The sequence below is a fragment of the Salmo trutta genome, chromosome 18, assembly GCF_901001165.1.
Source record: "Salmo trutta chromosome 18, fSalTru1.1, whole genome shotgun sequence".
Classification (NCBI taxonomy): Eukaryota; Metazoa; Chordata; class Actinopteri; order Salmoniformes; family Salmonidae; genus Salmo; species Salmo trutta.
In genome coordinates this window covers 57,497,079-57,517,305 of record NC_042974.1, presented here as the reverse complement: position 1 = coordinate 57,517,305, position 20,227 = coordinate 57,497,079, and the positions used below count along the sequence as shown (strand labels likewise).

Below are 20,227 nucleotides of genomic sequence, written 5' to 3'. Positions count from 1 at the left end.
AAAGGCTATTTTAGGCTTAAGGGATAGGTTTAGGGTTACAATTAAGGTCATAATTAGGGTTAGGTTTAGGATTAAAGTTAGGGTTAACCCTATGTACATATACAGTGCCTTCAGAAAGTATTCACACCCTTTGACTTTTTCCACATTGTGTTGCGTTACAGCCTGAATTTAAAATAGTTTTTATTGAGATTGTGCCACTGGCTTATACACAAACAATACAACATAATGTCAAAGTGGAATGATGTTTTCTTAAATGTTTACAAATTAATTAAAAATGTAAAGCTGAAATGTCTTGAGTCAATAAGTATTCAACCCTTTATTATGGGACGCATAAATAAGTTCAGGAGTAAAAATGTGCTTAACAAGTCACATAACCTAAATGACAGAGTGAAAAGAAGGAAGCCTGTACAGTATAAATATATTCCAAAACATGCATTCTGTTCGCAACAAGGCACTAAAGTAAAACTGCAAAAAATGTGCCAAACAAATTAACTTTTTTATTTTTTATTATTGAATATCAGAAACATACAATATACTTGCAGTGAAGCCGGTCAACAACTACATCATACCAGTCATCCAACAGACTCCCATTCAGAGAGACACACAGAAGCATCCAGGGTCAATGCCCTGCTCAAGGGCACGTTGATAGATCTGCCACTAAGGCCAAAAAATGTGAACCCGAACGCTCCAAGATCCCCCCATAGCTGTCCCTCAACCATTCGAGACCCCTCCCACAGTTCCCCCTAAAAATAAAAACACAATTCCATTCCCCACCCATAAGAACCCCCCAATACACCAACACCCAAGAGAATGAACTAAAGAGAAAAAAAGACAGAAAAAAACAGCAAACAATGCAAAATTAAAAAAACAAAGTACATTAAGGACAACTAAAATCATAACAGCAATGCCAACTGTATATGTTTGTGTGCATGTCTGGCACTATTACATGTATGCGTGTGTTCTTGTTTATTTGAATGAGAGTGTGTGTATATGCATGTGTACAAACTCCTGCACGGTATCAGCCTCAGGCCAACCAGCATAAGTTGTAAACACACTGCCCCTGAGTGTCATTCAAACGTACTTTTTATTTTGACTTTTTTTGTACTTTTATCTTTGACCATCATTCTATCTACCACACAGCAACTCCACTCCCACTTGTCTCCAATTCCACATCCCAACCCTCAGCTTCTCTCAGCCTGTCCAATCTCTCTCTGCTGGCCACCCTCTTCGAGTTTCTATGCAACACCTATCTTTCAACTATGCTGTGATGTTTAACATACAATTTCAATCTATCTAATCGAATAGAATCCACAGATTGAAGTTGAAGATAAATACTTTTACTAAGAGTATTAGTATATCAGTAATTGACTGACCTGGTCTCTCCAGATCACCTAACAGTACTATGTCTAGGGTCAATTTTAGATCAATGCTATGCATTTTCAGACATTCCTGAACCTGAGACAGGCTACCTGAGGGCAATACCAAAATAAATGGTCTATTGATTCTGTATCCTCACAAAAAAAACTGCAGAGCATCGATGATTTTATGCCCCAAATATTTAACATTTTGCTGGTGGCAAGAATTCTATATAATAATTTTAGCTGAAAAGCACGAAGTCTTGAATCTTGCATTGTTTTATACACTGCTCAAAAAAATAAAGGGAACACTAAAATAACACATCCTAGATCTGAATGAATGAAATAATCTTATTAAATACTTTTTTCTTTACATAGTTGAATGTGCTGACAACAAAATCACACAAAAATAATCAATGGAAATCCAATTTATCAACCCATGGAGGTCTGGATTTGGAGTCACACTCAAAATTAAAGTGGAAAACCACACTACAGGCTGATCCAACTTTGATGTAATGTCCTTAAAATAAGTCAAAATGAGGCTCAGTAGTGTGTGTGGCCTCCACGTGCCTGTATGACTTCCCTACAAGGCCTGGGCATGCTCCTGATGAGGTGGCGGATGGTCTCCTGAGGGATCTCCTCCCAGACCTGGACTAAAGCATCCGCCAACTCCTGGACAGTCTGTGGTGCAACGTGGCGTTGGTGGATGGAGCGAGACATGATGTCCCAGATGTGCTCAATTGGATTCAGGTCTGGGGAACGAGCGGGCCAGTCCATAGCATCAATGCCTTCCTCTTGCAGGAACTGCTGACACACTCCAGCGACATGAGGTCTAGCATTGTCTTGCATTAGGAGGAACCCAGGGCCAACCGCACCAGCATATGGTCTCACAAGGGGTCTGAGGATCTCATCTCGGTACCTAATGGCAGTCAGGCTACCTCTGGCGAGCACATGGAGGGCTGTGCGGCCCCCCAAAGAAATGCCACCCCACACCATGACTGACCCACCGCCAAACCGGTCATGCTGGAGGATGTTGCAGGCAGCAGAACGTTCTCCACGGCGTCTCCAGACTCTGTCACATGTGCTCAGTGTGAACCTGCTTTCATCTGTGAAGAGCACAGGGCGCCAGTGGCGAATTTGCCAATCTTGGTGTTCTCTGGCAAATGCCAAACGTCCTGCACGGTGTTGGGCTGTAAGCACAACACCCACCTGTGGACGTCGGGCCCTCATACCACCCTCATGGAGTCTGTTTCTGACCATTTGAGCAGACACATGCACATTTGTGGCCTGCTGGAGGTCATTTTGCAGGGCTCTGGCAGTGCTCCTCCTGCTCCTCCTTGCACAAAGGCAGAGGTAGCGGTCCTGCTGCTGGGTTGTTGCCCTCCTACGGCCTCCTCCACATCTCCTGATGTACTGGCCTGTCTCCTGGTAGCGCCTCCATGCTCTGGACACTACGCTGACAGACACAGCAAACCTTCTTGCCACAGCTCGCATTGATGTGCCATCCTGGATGAGCTGCACTACCTGAGCCACTTGTGTGGGTTGTAGACTCCGTCTCATGCTACCACTAGAGTGAAAGCACCGCCAGCATTCAAAAGTGACCAAAACATCAGCCAGGAAGCATAGGAACTGAGAAGTGCTCTGTGGTCACCACCTGCAGAACCACTCCTTTATTGGGGGTGTCTTGCTAATTGCCTATAATTTCCACCTGTTGTCTATTCCATTTGCACAACAGCATGTGAAATTTGTCAATCAGTGTTGCTTCCTAAGTGGACAGTTTGATTTCACAGAAGTGAAATTGACTTGGAGTTACATTGTGTTGTTTAAGTGTTCCCTTTATTCTTTTGAGCAGTGTCTATCAACTCGTACACCCTGTACCATGGAATCAAAAATCTCTTCCCAACTATTTTGCAATCTGAATGGCACAGTTGTCATTATCCTGGTCCTCAAATGAAACTGGAATACATTCCTATTTATGCTATTTTTATTCCGTCGCCAGTTTTGATCCGTTATATTGGGCAGACAGACCAGTTCCCTACCTCCTCCTGCTGCCACCTGTCTCCTCCATTTTGGGGTAATGCTTTAATCAATTGGTTATACTTTTGGATTGAGCAGACCTTCCCATACAATTGGATAACTCCATGAAGGACATAACTCTAACATTCCAATTTACAATATAAATTTAAGAACAAAATACTCTTTTCAAACATCGTTCCCATAAATCCAGGTATTTTATCAACCAGCACATTTGAGTTCAACCATAATATTTGTTATCTTTTCAGGGGGATGAAATTGAAATTTTAGCCAGCTCTGCAATGCTTGTTTGAAAAAGAAAGATACTTTTTTCAAAGTATCTATCATTTTCAATTAATCAAAAATTAAACATGGCAATCTGCACAAAGGCAAAAAGGTCATTTTTAAACAATGAATGAGCTATTCTTAGTAATCTACGTGAGAACCATTTAGGGTTCAAGTAAAACTTTTGAACAAGTGAAGCTTTTAGAGAGGTTTAGTGCTTTTATATTTAATAATCTCAACCCATCCAATTCATATTCATTATATAGATAGGCATGCTTTATTTTGTCTGATTTAGCATCCCAGATAAAGCAAAATATTTTTTGCTCATATGATTTGAAAAACGAATCATCAGGAGTAGGCAGCACCATAAGTAAGTGAGTAAACTGAAATATGACTAAGGAGTTAATCAGGGCAATTTGTCCATAAATAGACAGGTATTTACCTCTCCATGGTTGCAGGATCTTGTCTATTGTTACAAGTTTTCTATTGAAATTAATTGTGGAGAGCTTATTTATATATTCTGTGATATGAATACCAAGTATGTCTACTTCACCATAAGCCCATTTCATAGGTTAACTGCAGGGTAACGTAAAAGTTGTATTTTTTTTAAATCCAATATGTAATATTGTACACAGGTTTTAGTCCAGAAAAATGATCTAGATCTTCCATGAGACATTACAGGGATCTAGCTTGCGGACTTAATATAAAACCAGAGTCATCGGCATACATGGACAGCTTTGTTTTTAAGCCTTGTATTTCTAATCCTCTAATGTTGTTATTGGATCAGATTTTAATAGCTAGCATTTCAATGGCTATAACGAATAGATATGGTGACAGCGGACACCCTTGTTTAACTCTTGACAATTCAAAACTCTGAGAAGTAGCCGTTATTTACTATTTTACACCTGGGGTTGCTATACATTATTTTAAACACATTTTATAAGATAATTACCTAAATTGAAAAAAATCCAGGCTGATCAGGATGAACAATACCTGGTAAAACCCCTTTAATTCTGAGTGCTATGCATTTCGCATCACAACATTGAAGTGTAAGGGGCCTTCAGTTTTTTATACAGACTGGGTCTTTATATTTGCCATCTGGGTCTTGTTATAATAATAGAGAAAACAGACCTTCCTGCTGAGAACCTGACAGACTACCATTTTTATAGGAGTAGTTAAAACAAATCTAACAATGGAGCTTTTAGTATATCAAAAAATACTTGATAAACCGCTACCGGTATGCTATCAAGCCCTGGGGTTTTTCCAGAATTAAAAGGAATTAATAGCCTCAAAAAGGTATCTCTCTATAATTTGGCCATCGCACTTATCTTTCTGTACATTTGTTAATTTTCCAATTTTTTTATATTATTTGGAAAGAATTCCTTACCGTAATCTTCATTCAGTGGGAGAGGATGAGATGGAAAAGAGAACATCTACCTAAAATAATTAGCCTCCTTTTTTAAAATATCATTTGGAGAATCAGAGGACTCTGTCTTCAGTAACGAGTTTCTGAAAATAATTTTTGTTAGCATTCCAGAATTTTATGCATTTTTCTCCATATTCCATCCAGTTTGCTTTATTTTTGTAATTGATTATATTAGATCGTTCTTGAATAAGTTCCTCAAGTTCTTTTTGTTTTTCCTCTAACTTGTTTTGTATCTCTGTAGTATCATTTTTATTGCCATCTACCTGTACTATTAGTTCATGGATTTCCCTTGTTAGTCTTGTCTCTTTAGCCAGATTTTTATTTTTATTGATGAATATTGAATTGAATGACCTCTGAAAGTACATTTAAAAGGTATCCGAAACCATAAGGGGATTTGCTGAACCTATATTATACTGGATTTGTTTTTTAAACGATTTTGTCTTATTTAAAAATAAGTTATCCTCCAGTAAACTTTGATTACATTTCCCATATCCCCATCCACATGGAAAATCTATAAGAGTTATGTGAATGCCAATTGGATGATGATCCGATCGCATTCTGTCTCCTATTAAAACTTTTTGAACCTTTGATGCAAGAGAGAAAGAGACAAGAAAGTAGTCAAGACGACTAGCTTGATTAAGTCTCCTCCGTGTATATCTCACAAGGTCAGGGTTTTTTTAGTCTCCAAATATCCACTATTTCTAACGTGTCCATAATATTTGTGATTTCCTTAAGGCGTGGTGATGATAGTTTGTCGAGTGATTACCTTTACGGTCCATTGGGGTACGTAACACTGTATTATAGTCTCCTACCATAATGATTGGATTTTTGTTGCCTGTAAGTTCAATAAATTGGTATAAATGTTGTCGAAGAAGTATGGATCATCCTGATTTGGACCATATAGATTAATGAGCCAAATCTCTTTTTCGTCCACTTTCATTTTCAAAAAGATCCACCTTCCTTGCGAATCATTCCTGACTATATGCACATTCAAATCAACATTTTTGTTAATTAATATCACACCTTTTGAGATCCTTTGTCCATGAGAGAAAATGTCACCACCCCATTCCTTTTTCCATGCAACTTCATCTAAAGGATGTAGAGTGAGTTTCCTGTAAAGAGTATATGTTATATTCCTTTTCTTTTAGCCATGTAAAGACTGATCTTTTTTTATAATCTACTAAACCGTTACAATTATAACTGGCTATACTTATTTCACCCCTTCCAATAACTAGATACTATTCAGTATAAATTGACCATAATTAGTGCTTGTAAAGTTACTGCCATCAGAGGTATTATGACGGTCAAAATCAGAGCTTTCAAATGTCTGATATTTAGAATTCAAGAAATAGGTTCTAGCAATATTTGCTTTATTCCCTTGCCTGTTTGCCTGTGAGCCAATGCCACAGATGTTAGAAAATTGAGACAAGATATGTGTGTAGTAAATCTGATTAGGTTGATATGTTTGACTTTGGATGTGATTTAGTGAGAGTGTGTACAATGTCTGTATAAGAGTATGTCTATAACGTGTGATGTCCAAATAAATAACAACTCCATGGTTGAGTGTCTGTGTGTAACATGTAGTGTATAGCCTTAATATTCATGATGATAACTGTAATCCATATCGTATCACCATCATAGTTGCATCATAATTACCTTTAACATCATTGAAAAACACATCCCAGCATTTCAATAGCAATTGATGTTTCACATGATCAAGAATTACAAGAATTACATTGCATTACTCTAGAGACTGCTTCACTACAGTACAAATGTATTCCGTACAATATGTTATTATTCCCCAATGCCCCTATTCTGATATCTTCCCCTTGCTTGTTGTAAACATATATAAGGTTGTAGACAAATACATAAAAAAGATAAAGAATAAACACATTAAATTATAAAACAGTTCGACAACAGAGACGGGGAGAGAAGAGAAAAGAGAAAGAGAAGAGAGCGAGATCAGGTGTGTGTAAGTCCGTATGTGTAAGCGAGCATGTAATTGAGTACGTGCGTGTTCATATCCACTTCATAGTGTTTGGATATTTTTACAGTTCCCATACTTTCTTTTTTTCGTAACCTGAAGTCCCTGTAGAATATAGTACAGTCATAGTGTTATGGAGCTGTCTCGGAATAGATGTCCATCTATAAAGAGCTTGTCTACAATGAGAAAGGCACGCTTACCCTTCTCCCTTTCTTGCCTTTGTACCGGATACAGTCTCTTACGACGTTCGTTTCTCTCCCTTGGAAATTGGTAATTGAGACCGAATTTGGTCCCTTTTAGCTCCCTTCCCCTGCTTTTGATCAGCTCCTTTTGTTGGTAGTGTTCAAATTTTGCGATGATCGGTCGGGGACCCTTGCTCTTGTCCCTCCAAGTCTGTGTACTCGGGTGGAAAGCCACCTTGTTTAATCTCTATAGGAAGTTTCAAGGCGGATTGCATGAATTCTCTGATCGCGCCCTCTGGATTATTGGAGCGTCCTTAGGAATTTCAGAGAAAAAAAAAGATTTTCACGCATGCTACGACTTTGTATGTCTAGTAGCGACTCCATCACCCTGTTTTCCCTGAGTTGACAATCCATGTTGGAATCGTGGATTTTTACCTTGGCTGTGAGTGCCTTGTTTTCTCCTTGGAGCGTGAGAATTTCACTCTGGCTAAACTCCAAACTCCCCCTCAGCCCTGCTACCTCCTAACACAATTTTTCCAGTGTTGCATGGATTCCAGCCAGAGCACTAGCCTCTACTTCAACGGTAAGTAAATCACCCGTGTCTGTAGATGAATCTGTTTTTCTTTTTTTCGTCGGGTTAAAGTTATTTTGTGAGGTAGTCGGATCTTTCCATGATGGAGTATGTTGTTCCTCCATAGCGTAAAGCTGTTGGTCCTCGTCGATTTCCCTCAGGATCTCCTTAGTATCCAGGTTGGCTCTTTACTGCTCGCAGTTGTTTTACGAAAAGATAACAATGAGTCTTTCCCACGACGACGACAGTTGTCTGTAGTACAGCCAGCTTGCACTCGCGGAATCAACGCAAAAAAAAATTAAGAAACACAAGCTTGCAGTCCCAGCCGTAAAGGTTAACCGCATCGTGGGATCCTTAGCAACAAAACTTTAGTTCTGATTAAATTCGATTTAATTAAAATGTTTTAATATAAACAACAAACAGAGTGTAGACAGTACAATGTTCTGTTGCACTCTGATGACATATCTGATGACGTATATCCGTGTGCCAAGATTGTAGCGTCGTACCCCCCAAAGAAATTAACTTTATGTCCTGAATAAAAAGCATTATGTTTGGGGCAAATCCAACACAACACGGAGTACCACTCTTTATATTTTCAAGCATGGTGGTGGCTGCATCATGTTATGGGTATGCTTGTCATTGGCAAGGACTAGGGAGTTTTTTAAGATACAAATAAACGGAATAGCGCTAAGTACAGGCAAAATCCTAAAGGAAAACCTGGTTCAGTCTGCTTTCCGACAGACACTGGGAGACAGATTCACCTTTCAGCAGGTCAACAACCTAAAACAAAAGGCAAAATCTACACTGGAATTGTTTACTAAGAAGACATTGCATGTTCCCGAGTGGCCTAGTTACAGTTTTGACTTAAATCTGCGGAAAATCTATGGATGACAGAGACAGCGGCGTGTTTCACCTGCATTAGCTAAGCCGAGACCCCTCTAGGACCTCTTCCTCAACCCTTTCCTGCTCTCCTCTCTTTGTTTCATCCCCTCTTCTCCTCCTATCCCTGCCAGGCTGCTGGCACTCTTCCCTCCCCATTACATAAACTCAACCACACAGCTCCTCCACAGCCTACCACTGCTGCTAGAAATCTTCACAGCCTCCAGGCTGCCTCCGATCACACCGTACCCACACGGAGAGCAACGAGAGAGGGGACAGAATGTGGGAGAGGGACATCTCAAGGGTACTTTCCAAGTTTCCATACAACGTGTGTTTTTGTGTACATTTATGTAATTATGTAGCCTGAAGCCTACAAATGACAACGTCCCTTTTCACATGGATGACATTAATGGAATGTTCTAACCGCAGGCGGGCTATAAGAATTGATATCCCCAAATAAATGTTGTTCCTCTAACCAGGAAAAATCCCTAGGCTTGCACTGCACGGGGACAAGACGTGTTAAATGGACAGAATATTTTCTGAAAGAACCCGTTGACTATTCCCCCCATTCTCTCCAGGCTCTAGTAGTTTAGACCCCTGAGCCACACCTTTAGTCACGCGTTAACATACCCCACCTTGCTCTGTTGCCAGGTGTGAGACAGACAGACAGGACAAGACTGATGACCTGCCAGACTGGCCAGACAGTCCCAGTCAATCACACCCTAAACAACCCTGGAGCTAGCATACTTAACATGACAAACCCTGAGCTGGGCTGGGCTCCACAATACCCAGGAGCCAGCCAGTCAGACAACCTCTCTGGGGGTTGCAGGTCTAGCTCATCTGTGCTCTGCAGTCCCAACCCAAATTTCACAACAATCAGAAAAGCTGGGACATGGATCAGTGTCCCAGATCTATCCTGCAGGAGTGGACAGTCATAGCCTGGCCAGCTGCTTTCAATGAAGTGCTGTCGTCTCAGAGAGAACAGTCAAATCCATCATCCCCACTGACTTGCCCACCCACCCTCCATATGTCCATCCATCCCAGCCCAGCTCACCCCACCCCCCCCCCCCCTCTTAGCGGGGAAGCCCCTCCAGGTCACCCCAGCTCCGGGCTCCCCTGCCACATCTGGGCTTCTTTTACAGCGTGATCTTTCTACTTTCAACCAGGTAGGATAGTTGTCAGGTTACATTACCACAGAAAACACCAGAGCATACAGGCACACATGCCAGAATTGCATTCATTAATTTATTTAGTCACCGTTCCCACAGAAGCAGAAATAAATGTGATGGAAATCCAAATGGAAATACATGTTGTCATTTTATATTCGTGTCAAATGATAGTGTAAAACCAAAATAATGCTGTCTGGCTACGGCAGTGATTCAGTATGATTACAGTTATTTTCAATTGGCCTACAGAGCGGCTGTGAAACTTTAACAGGAAGCTGTGACAGAGGAATAAATACTTCACACAATGGAGGGCCTGGCCATTAACATATAACACTCGGTTAAAGTTAAACTGCCGCTATGACACGCACACACACACGCACGCACACTGACAACACCCACAACAAAAAGCTGATATAAACAAATACTCAGCAAAGAGAGAGATCTTTACCTGACTGTATAGCCATGTCCCTCTTCACTAGAAGGATTAAGTACAACCTCCCCTAAATTTTAGCGATCCATACTCCAAAGAGAACATCAGGAAAGAGAGGCTGCCGGCAGAGTCGCGTTTCCAAGAACAAGAAAGTTTGATGCCGCCCTTCTCTGTAGCAGGATTTCTCCACAAGATCCACAAACACAGCGTGTTTGTGTGTGTGTGAGTACACCCCACGTCTTCTAAACACTGGCTGCACCCAACCCTAGCCTGCTGTGCCTGTCTGCGAGTGTGTGGACGCCCTGACAGAAAGGGTGTGTGTAGGCCTGTGTGTGAGGCAGTAAGATTTTCTTTCTTATTGCTCCTTGGATTCAATCCAAGTCCAGCCCTGAGTTCTTCACCTCTCTGGGGCGACTCCTACTTTTTTTTCTTTAAAAAGGCAGGCTGCAGGCAGAACGTGACTCAATGCTGTTGTTGCTCAGGCAGAAAACAAGGGAAAACACTGGTGCTTGCAAATCTAATCTTCATCACAGGTCCCCTTTTGGCCTCTCAAGCATTAACACTTCTCCCCTCCAGTCTCTAGCTGTTTTCCTCTCTCCCTCTCTTTCCTTCCCTCTATTCTACAGAGTTATGTAATTCTGCATATTTTGGATGACTCCTTTTCATTCCCCACTCCTCCTCCTAGCCTCCCATTCTTTCAAACCACCTACGTCTCCAAGTTCTAAATGATCTCAAAAGGCATTATTACACCCCGATTCTCCCACTCTCTCCATTAGGGCTGACCCCATTTAGTCGACTGGTAGTCAGGCTATTGGTCGACCGAGATTTCTTTAGACGAGCAGTCACATTTTTATGTTGCACAAGACACCTGTCTGATTCGCGCCTATTAGCAAAGTTTACCACCATATTTAGATTGAGAACAATTATTATTTATTTTTTCACCTTTATTTAACCAGGTAGGCCAGTTGAGAACAAGTTCTCATTTACATTTTACATTACATTTACGTCATTTAGCAGACGCTCTTATCCAGAGCGACTTACAAATTGGTGCATTCACCTTATGATATCCAGTGGAACAACTACTTTACAATAGTACATCTATATCTTTTTTTTGGGGGGGGGGGGGTTAGAAGGATTACTTTATCCTATCCCAGGTATTCCTTAAAGAGGTGGGGTTTCAGGTGTCTACGGAAGGTGGTGATTGACTGCTGTCGTGAGGGAGCTTGTTCCACCATTGGGGTGCCAGGGCAGCGAACAGTTTTGACTGGGCTGAGCGGGAACTGTGCTTCCGCAGAGGTAGGGGGGCCAGCAGGCCAGAGGTGGATGAACGCAGTGCCCTTGTTTGGGTGTAGGGCCTGAAGGTACGGAGGTGCCGTTCCCCTCACAGCTCCGTAGGCAAGCACCATGGTCTTGTAGCAGATGCGAGCTTCAACTGGAAGCCAGAGGAGTGTGCGGAGGAGCGGGGTGACGTGAGAGGAAAAGATAGATAGATAGATAGATAGATAGATAGATAGATAGATAGATAGATAGATAGATAGATAGATAGATAGATAGATAGATAGAGAACAGACTACACTTATTTAGTGTTGTTTACACTGTTCGAAACCGCCAGAAAAAATTATAATATTGTAATCTACAGTAACTGTTTGGCACACTCACGCAACCCTTCTCACACAACCCTTTCCCTCCTGAGCAACCAGTAAACATTCACCCATTCCAAGTTTCTTTTTCACGTCCTCCACATCCGTTTTGCTGTCACATGTTACTATGTTCGGAGTTTGTACATAACCAATTTATTGATGTGATTGTGATAGGCTATAGGTCAGGCCCTATTGTCACATGTATGCGATGCTTACATGTTTCACATAAAGAGAGCAAGGGTTGAGGGAATAGATTTTTTCAGTCAGAAACAAGAAACTAAATGGCTGAAATTATGTTGCTGCTTCAGCACGGACAGCGCAATAAACACTTGCTGTGCTGTGGTGCCTTTTCGCTGCAGTAGGGAGGAGAGCGAGACAACGTTCGCCAGTCTCACAGGCACTCGCTGTCATGGGTGACCATCGGGCTTTTCCATCCTTTGTTTGTCTTAATTATTTCATCAAATGGTGTGCTTAAAGCATCAGACAAGCTCAATGCATATGTAGTTGATTTTATTCAAATATATTCTGTCTATCTGGAAAAATAAGGTTAGACATTTAGACCAATCAAACAATGGACCATCCCCACTCTCCGTTATTACACCCTGTTCTCCCCCACCCGCCGTTATTACACCCGGTTCTCCCCCACTCGCCGTTATTACACCCGGTTCTCCCCCACTCGCCGTTATTACACCCGGTTCTCCCCCACTCGCCGTTATTACACCCGGTTCTCCCCCACTTTGTTACTACACCCTGTTCTCCCCTACTCTCCGTTACTACACCCTGTTCTCCCCTACTCTCCGTTACTACACCCTGTTCTCCCCTACTCTCCGTTACTACACCCTGTTCTCCCCTACTCTCCGTTACTACACCCTGTTCTCCCCTACTCTCCGTTACTACACCCTGTTCTCCCCTACTCTCCGTTACTACACCCTGTTCTCCCCTACTCTCCGTTACTACACCCTGTTCTCCCCTACTCTCCGTTACTGCACCCTGTTCTCCCCTACTCTCCGTTATTACACCCGGTTCTCCCCCACTCTCCGTTATTACACCCGGTTCTCCCCCACTCTGTTACTACACCCTGTTCTCCCCCACTGTTACTACACCCTGTTCTCCCCCACTCGCCGCTATTACACCCGGTTCTCCCACGCTCTCCACCAAGTTCTAGTACATTAGAAATAGTGATGCATATTTTGGTCCATTTTGCTGCCAACTAACTGACCCTCCTTAACCAGTCAACAAAAGGTTGCATTTTCTCCTAACAGTAAAAGCCGTTATTAAAGTAAAAGGAAAAACACCGTTCTAAACAAAGCCCCTAACACGAGCAGAAAACATTGCTATCACCTTTCTCCTTCAGGGCCATACTATCAAAAAGTGCTGAAGTAAAGCAACATTTGCTCTTTTCTTTCAGTCTTTCCTCCTTTGTTTCTGACGTCTAGGCCCACACACACACACACACAGTGTGCCGAGTGCTGAGCCCACACAAAACCCTGACATGAAAACGTAAATATTTACAACAATAAATCTTCCTCAGCCCTCCTCTCCTCTATAAAGCAAGGTACTACGTTTTTTATTTCTACTTTATTTAAACGGAGTCACACTGAGATTAAAAATCTATTTTACAAGAGAGCCCTGTATACATTACAATAAAAACTGAATAATAAAACACACATACAGTCCCAGTCAAAAGAGCGTGCAAAGCTGTCATCAAGGCAAAGGGTGGCTACCTTGAAGAATCTCAAATATATTTTGATTTGTTTAACACTTTTTTGGTTACTACATGATTCCATATTGTTATTTCATTGTGTTGATGTCTTCACCATTATTCTACAACGTAGAACATCATAAAATAAAGAAAACCCCTTAAATGAGTAGGTGTGTCCAAACTTTTGACTGGTACTATATATGTGTATAGAACAATGTATTTCAGCACACAATAACAATAGCAATTACATTCAACTACATAGAGGTCCTCAATCAATCATTTAAACTGCCTGAGTGGCACCAGCACATGTAACTGCAGTGAACTCTGTTCCACAAATTAGGGGCAAAAAAACTAAATGAAGATATTCCCAGATCTGTGGAGACTGGAGGGATCTCTAGTGTTATCCATTCATGAGAACGGGTTTGGTAACTTATGATTCTTAACTTCATTAATGAAGTTACATATGAAGGGAGTTTCTGTAAGATTGATTGTAAATGCATAGAGAAAGCAGCTCTCTTCTTAAAGACAGAGGTACATCCCACATTTTTATACAGACTACAATGATCAGTCCTAAAATTGTCCCGTGATAAAACGTATTGCTGAATGGTAGACTGCGTCCAATGGTTTCAAAACAGAGGTTGCCGCATGCATGTAAACAATATCACCAAAATTCAATACAGGGAGAAGCGTTGTTTGAACAATCTTTCACCTATTTTCAATACTGAGGCATGATTCATTTCTATATAAAAAAATAAAAATAATCTTGGATCTTAGCTTCTTAGTCAGATTTTCTATATGCGTTACGAAGGATAACTTGTCTTCAATCCAGACACGAAAAGGTACTTATATTGAGAAACAAGCTCAATTTGGGCTCAATTTATAGCGCAAATATGCAGGTCCTGAGGGTCAACATTTCGTGACCTAAAGAGCATGAGCTTGGTTTTACACGTGGAATGATAGGATTGCATAACGCTACTTGGAAGAGAGAGAGCACCAAGCTCATAGCTGCCGTGCACAGGGCATCTAGATTGTCATAGACTAGATAGGAGGGTGCATCCCATAGAGTAAATAGGGTTTCATTGATGTGGTGGGTCAAAGCTGCCGTTCAGAGAGAAATAAGATGGTATACTAGATCGATGTAATGGACTGATAGCCTTGCTAACATTCCTCCGTCTCTCTTCCACTATGTTGTCAAATAAGAGACTGGGAAGGTCCTGCTACAACATGTCTGCAACTAGCAGCCAGCCAGCATGCCCTGTATGAAGAGTTATTAGCCCAGGTAGGGATTGCTTAAAACGGGGAGTGGTGCCCTAGGGCTGGGGGGGTAAACTCTAAACCTCAAACTTCTAGCATTGTAATTCACTTTGCAGGGAGGGTCTATCCATCCTGGCCTTCACTGAGACTCCCATCTGGTTCTTAACCTGTCTGGGCGAGGTGGGACCTAGTCAACAGCCAGTGAAATCGCGTGGCGCGAAATACAAATACCTCAAAAATGCTATAACTTCAATTTCTCAAACATATGACTATTTTACACCATTTTAAAGACAAGACTCTCGTTAATCTAACCACATTGTCCGATTTCAAAAAGACTTTACAGCCTTCTTTACACCTTGCCAAAAAATTATCACACAGCCATTTTCAAAGCAAGCATATATGTCACAAAAACCAAAACCACAGCTAAATGCAGCACTAACCTTTGATGATCTTCATCAGATGACACTCCTAGGACATTATGTTATACAATACATGCATGTTTTGTTCAATCAAGTTCATATTTATATCAAAAAACAGCTTTTTACATTAGCATGTGATGTTCAGAACTAGCATACCCACCGCAAACTTCCGGTGAATTTACTAAATTACTCATGATTAACGTTCACAAAAAACATAACAATTATTTTAAGAATTATAGATACAGAACTCCTTTATGCAATCGCGGTGTCAGATTTTAAAATAGCTTTTCGGCGAAATCACATTTTGCAATATTCTGAGTAGATAGCTCGGCCATCACAGGCTAGCTAATTTGACACCCACCAAGTTTGGGGCTCACCAAACTCAGAATTACTATTAGAAAAATGTGATTACCTTTGCTGTTCTTCGTCAGAATGCACTCCCAGGACTTCAACAACAAATGTTGTTTTGATTCCAAATAATCCATAGTTATATTCAAATAGCTCCGTTTTGTTCGTGCGTTCAGGTCACTATCCGAAAGGTGATGCGCGAGCGCATTTTGTGACAAAAAATGTCAAAATATTCCATTACCGTACTTCGAAGCATGTCAAACGCTGTTTAAAATCAATTTATGCAATTTTTCACGTAAAATAGCCATAATATTCCAACTGGCCGACGTTGTATTCATTCAAAGACTGAAAGAAAAAAATGGAGAATTCTCATGAACGCGCATCTCCAGTGTCACTGTCCCCAGGCTGACCACTCACAAATTCTCCTGCTGTTCTTCGCCCAGAGACAGCAGACACTTTCTGGCGCCTTCTGAGAGCCAATGGAAGCCTTAGAAAATGTCACGTTACAGCAGAGATGCTGTATTTTCATTAGAGATGCAACAGAAGGACAACAAATTGTCAGACAGGGCACTTCCTGTATGGAATCTTCTCAGGTTTTGGCCTGCCATATGAGTTCTGTTATACTCACAGACACCATTCAAACAGTTTTAGAAACTTTAGTGTTTTCTATCCAAATCGACTAATTATATGCATATTCTCGTTTCTGGGCAAGAGTAGTAACCAGTTTAAATCGGGTACGTGTTTTTTATCCGGCCGTGCAAATACTGCCCCCTAGCCCCAACAGGTTAAGCAAATCTTGTTAAGCAAACTTATTGTAACTTAGACCATTTCACTCCCCTTACAATTAGCTGTCTCAATGAGATACAATCTAGGGACCTAGTCACAATAACAGCAATAGCAGATAACGAATCAATACAGCAACTCCATCATCATGAACACTACCAGTCTCAGTATCAGCAATGATCCTTTACTCCCTACTGCCCTATGACATCATTCATACCCTCCATCTCCTTCATCCTCATCTGACCAGCTAATCTCAATCTCTCTAAACCCTCTCCTGTGGAGATGTAAGCTGTCCACTGGTACATGGCTGGGAGAGCTGTACAGAAACACCTCATACTGAACTTCTGCTTTTCATGAAAACACAGTTTTTTCCCCACCTCAACACTTACAGGTAACTGCCAAAACAAAGTAAAAACACTTGAGTAAATGAGGGTCACAACGTATACTGAAAGCAGGTGCATCCATACAGGTGTGGTTCAGGAATTAAGCAATTAACATCCCATCATGCTTAGGGTCATGTAGAAAAATGCCCAGTTGCCCATTATTATGGCTACCATGGCTAGAAGAGATCTCAGTGACTTTGAAAGAGGGGTCTCAAAGGTACATAGGGGGTTTCAAGGGTGTGTGTGTCTCAGTCACCAAATCTCAACCTGATTGAACACTTATGGGAGAATCTGGAGTGGCGCCTGACATCATTTTCCACCACCACAAAACACCAATTTATGTAATTTCTCATGGATGAATGGTGTCGCATCCCTCCAATAGAGTTCCAGACACTTGTAGAATCTATTCCAAGGCGCATTAAAGCTGTTATGGAGGCTAGTAATGGCACAAAGCCCTATTAAGATTACCTGTATGTAATCTGTTCCTTTTACATATGCAAATGTACTGGTGTGTTTACATTGAAAAGTGATATTTTCTTTCCCCCACCTCTAAATGGAAATGTAATTAATGGAAATTTAAACAGAAGGCAGTGCATTGCATAGGGTGTAACACATAGGACAGTGAACTAAGGAAAATTATGGAATAAGTTCTGAATTTATTTGATGGTATGCTTGATACGGTATGTCTAAAAGTTGATGAAAGAAGAGAAATTTATAGGGGAATAGGGAACGTGTTCCCTGGGACACCAACTCACCATTCTTCCTGTCCCGCACAGGCATGTCGTTGGAGGCGGGCTGCAGAGTCATCTCCTGAAGCTCATTAGTCACTGCTTCGCTCCACGGGCTAGGTGCGGAGCCGGGTGCTACAGCAACAACCATGATTCCGGTATTTGGCTCCGTCCCATCCTGTGGCTCCAGCGTTGCCAGGGTGACAGAGAGACCTGTGAGATATAAAAAAAAAAAAATGGAGGTTGGTTAGGTTTGAAAATGGTCCTACGCAGAAAAGATCATTTCAACGAGGTGGGGAACTCTGGTCCAAGAAACTGCAAGGTATCCAGGCTTTTGTTCCACCCCGTCACTAAAACACTTGATTTAGCTTATCAGCTTTTTTTTCACCTTTATTTAACCAGGTAGGCCAGTTGAGAACAAGTTCTCATTTACAACTGCGACCTGGCCAAGATAAAGCAAAGCAGTGCGACAAAAAACAACAGTTACACGTGGAAAAAACAAACGAACAGTCAATAACAGAATAGAAAAAGTCTATATACAGTGTGTGCAAATGGCGTGAGGTGGTAAGGAAATAAATTTGCAATAGTAGCGAAGTAATTACAACTTAGCAAATTAACACTGGAGTGATAGATGTGCAGATCATGATATGCAAGTAGAAATACTGGTGTGCAAAAGAGCAAAAAAGTAAATAAAAACAATATGGGATGAGGTAGGTAGATTGGATGGGCTATTTACAGAAGGGCTGTGTACAGCTGCAGCGATCGGTAAGCTGTTCAGATAGCTGATGCTTAAAGTTAGTGAGGGAGATATGTCTCCAACTTCAGCGATTTTTGCAATTTGTTCCAATCATTGGAAGCAGAGAACTGGAAGGAAAGGCGGCCAAAGTAGGTGTTGGCTTTGGGGATGACCAGTGAGATATACCTGCTGGAGCGCGTGCTACGGGTTGGTGTTGCTATGGTGACCAGTGAGCTGAGATAAGGCGGGGCTTTACCTAGCAGAGACTTGTAGATGACCTGGAGCCAGTGGGTCTGGCAACGAATATGTAGCAAGGGCCAGCCAACGAAAGCATACAGGTCACAGTGGTGGGTGGTATATGGGGCTTTGGTGACAAAATGGATGGCACTGTGATAGCAAATTGGATGCAGTCTGAGGAGAGTGTTGGAGGCTATTTTGTAAATGACGTCACTGAAGTCGAGGATCAGTAGGATAGTCAGTCTTACGAGGGTATGTTTGGCAGCATGAGTGAAGGAGGCTTTGTTCAGAAATAGGAAGCTGATTCTAGATTTAATTTTGGATTGGAGATGTTTAATATGAGTCTGGAAGGAGAGTTTACAGTTTAGCCAGACACCTAGGTATTTGTAGTTGTCCACATTTTCTAAGTCAGAGCTGTCCAGAGTAGTGATGCTTGTCAAGCGGGCGGGTGCGGGCAGCGATCGGTTGAAAAGCATGCATTTCGTTTTACTAGCATTTAAGAGCAGTTGGAGGCCACAGAATGAGTGTTGTATGGTGTTGAAGCTTGTCTGGAGGTTTGTTAACACAGTGTCCAAAGAAGTGCCAAATGTATACAGAATGGTGTCGTCTGCATAGAGGTGGATCAGAGAATCACCCGCAGCAAGAGCGACATCATTGATATATACAGAGAAAAGAGTTGGCCCGAGAATTGAACCCTGTGGTACCCCATAGAGACTGCCAGAGGTCCGGACAACAGGCCCTCCGATTTGACACACTGAACTCTGTCTGAGATGTAGTTGGTGAACCAGGCGAGGCAGTCATTTGAGAAACCAAGGCTGTTGAGTCTGCCGATAAGGATACGGTGATTGACAGAGTCGAAAGCCTTGGCCAGGTTGATGAAGACAGCTGCACAGTACTGTCTTTTATCGATGGTGGTTATGATATCGTTTAGCTTGATATTGGATTTACATTTAGACCACTTAGTTTTATGAGGTGTGTATTTGACCTGGGGTAGGAATAAAATCTTTGGCTGTCCAAGACCAATTTTGCCCACCCTCCCCATAATTTTTTACATTTACATTTAGCAGACGCTCTTATCCAGAGCGACTTCATGACCAGATCTGTAAAGACTATGGCGGAGGGTTAGGGTAGATAGGAGAGTAGACTACATCTATCTGTTGCTCAGGGCTGAGAGGTAGTAACCAGAACACTTGTGCAATTATGGAACTCTCAGACACAGAAAGAACACCCAACTTAAGAATGCATGGCTGCAGGCTAAGGATTATAAAGTCAACCATCATGAGGAATTAGCATCTTGCGTTTCTATTGACCTCTGACACTTGTTGAAGTTATGGTTGACTTCAGCGCAGTCTTTACCATATAGGGTCGTTCCCCTATTGCAGTGGTTCCCAAAATTTTTATAGTCCCGTACCCCTTCAAACATTCAACCTCCAGCTGCTTACCCCCTCCAGCACCAGGGACAGCGCACTCTCAAATATATATATTTTTTTACATCATTGTAAGCCTGCCACACACACACAAAGCATAAGAATGAGTGTGAGTTTGTCACAACCCGGTTTGTGGAAAGTTACAATGAGCTCTTATAGGACCAGGGCACAAATATTAATAATAATTTTGTTCTTTATTTAACCATCTTACATATATTATTTGTTCATCGAAAATTGTGAATACCTCACCACAGATGAATGAGAAGGGTGTGCTTGAAA

The 20,227-nt window shown here is 41.6% G+C and overlaps 1 pseudogene; it reads right to left on the bottom strand.

Annotated features, from left to right (window-relative positions):
• Window positions 1-20,227, bottom strand: part of LOC115152697 (myocardin-related transcription factor A-like) — a 70,806-nt pseudogene that overhangs the window by 39,591 nt on the left and 10,988 nt on the right.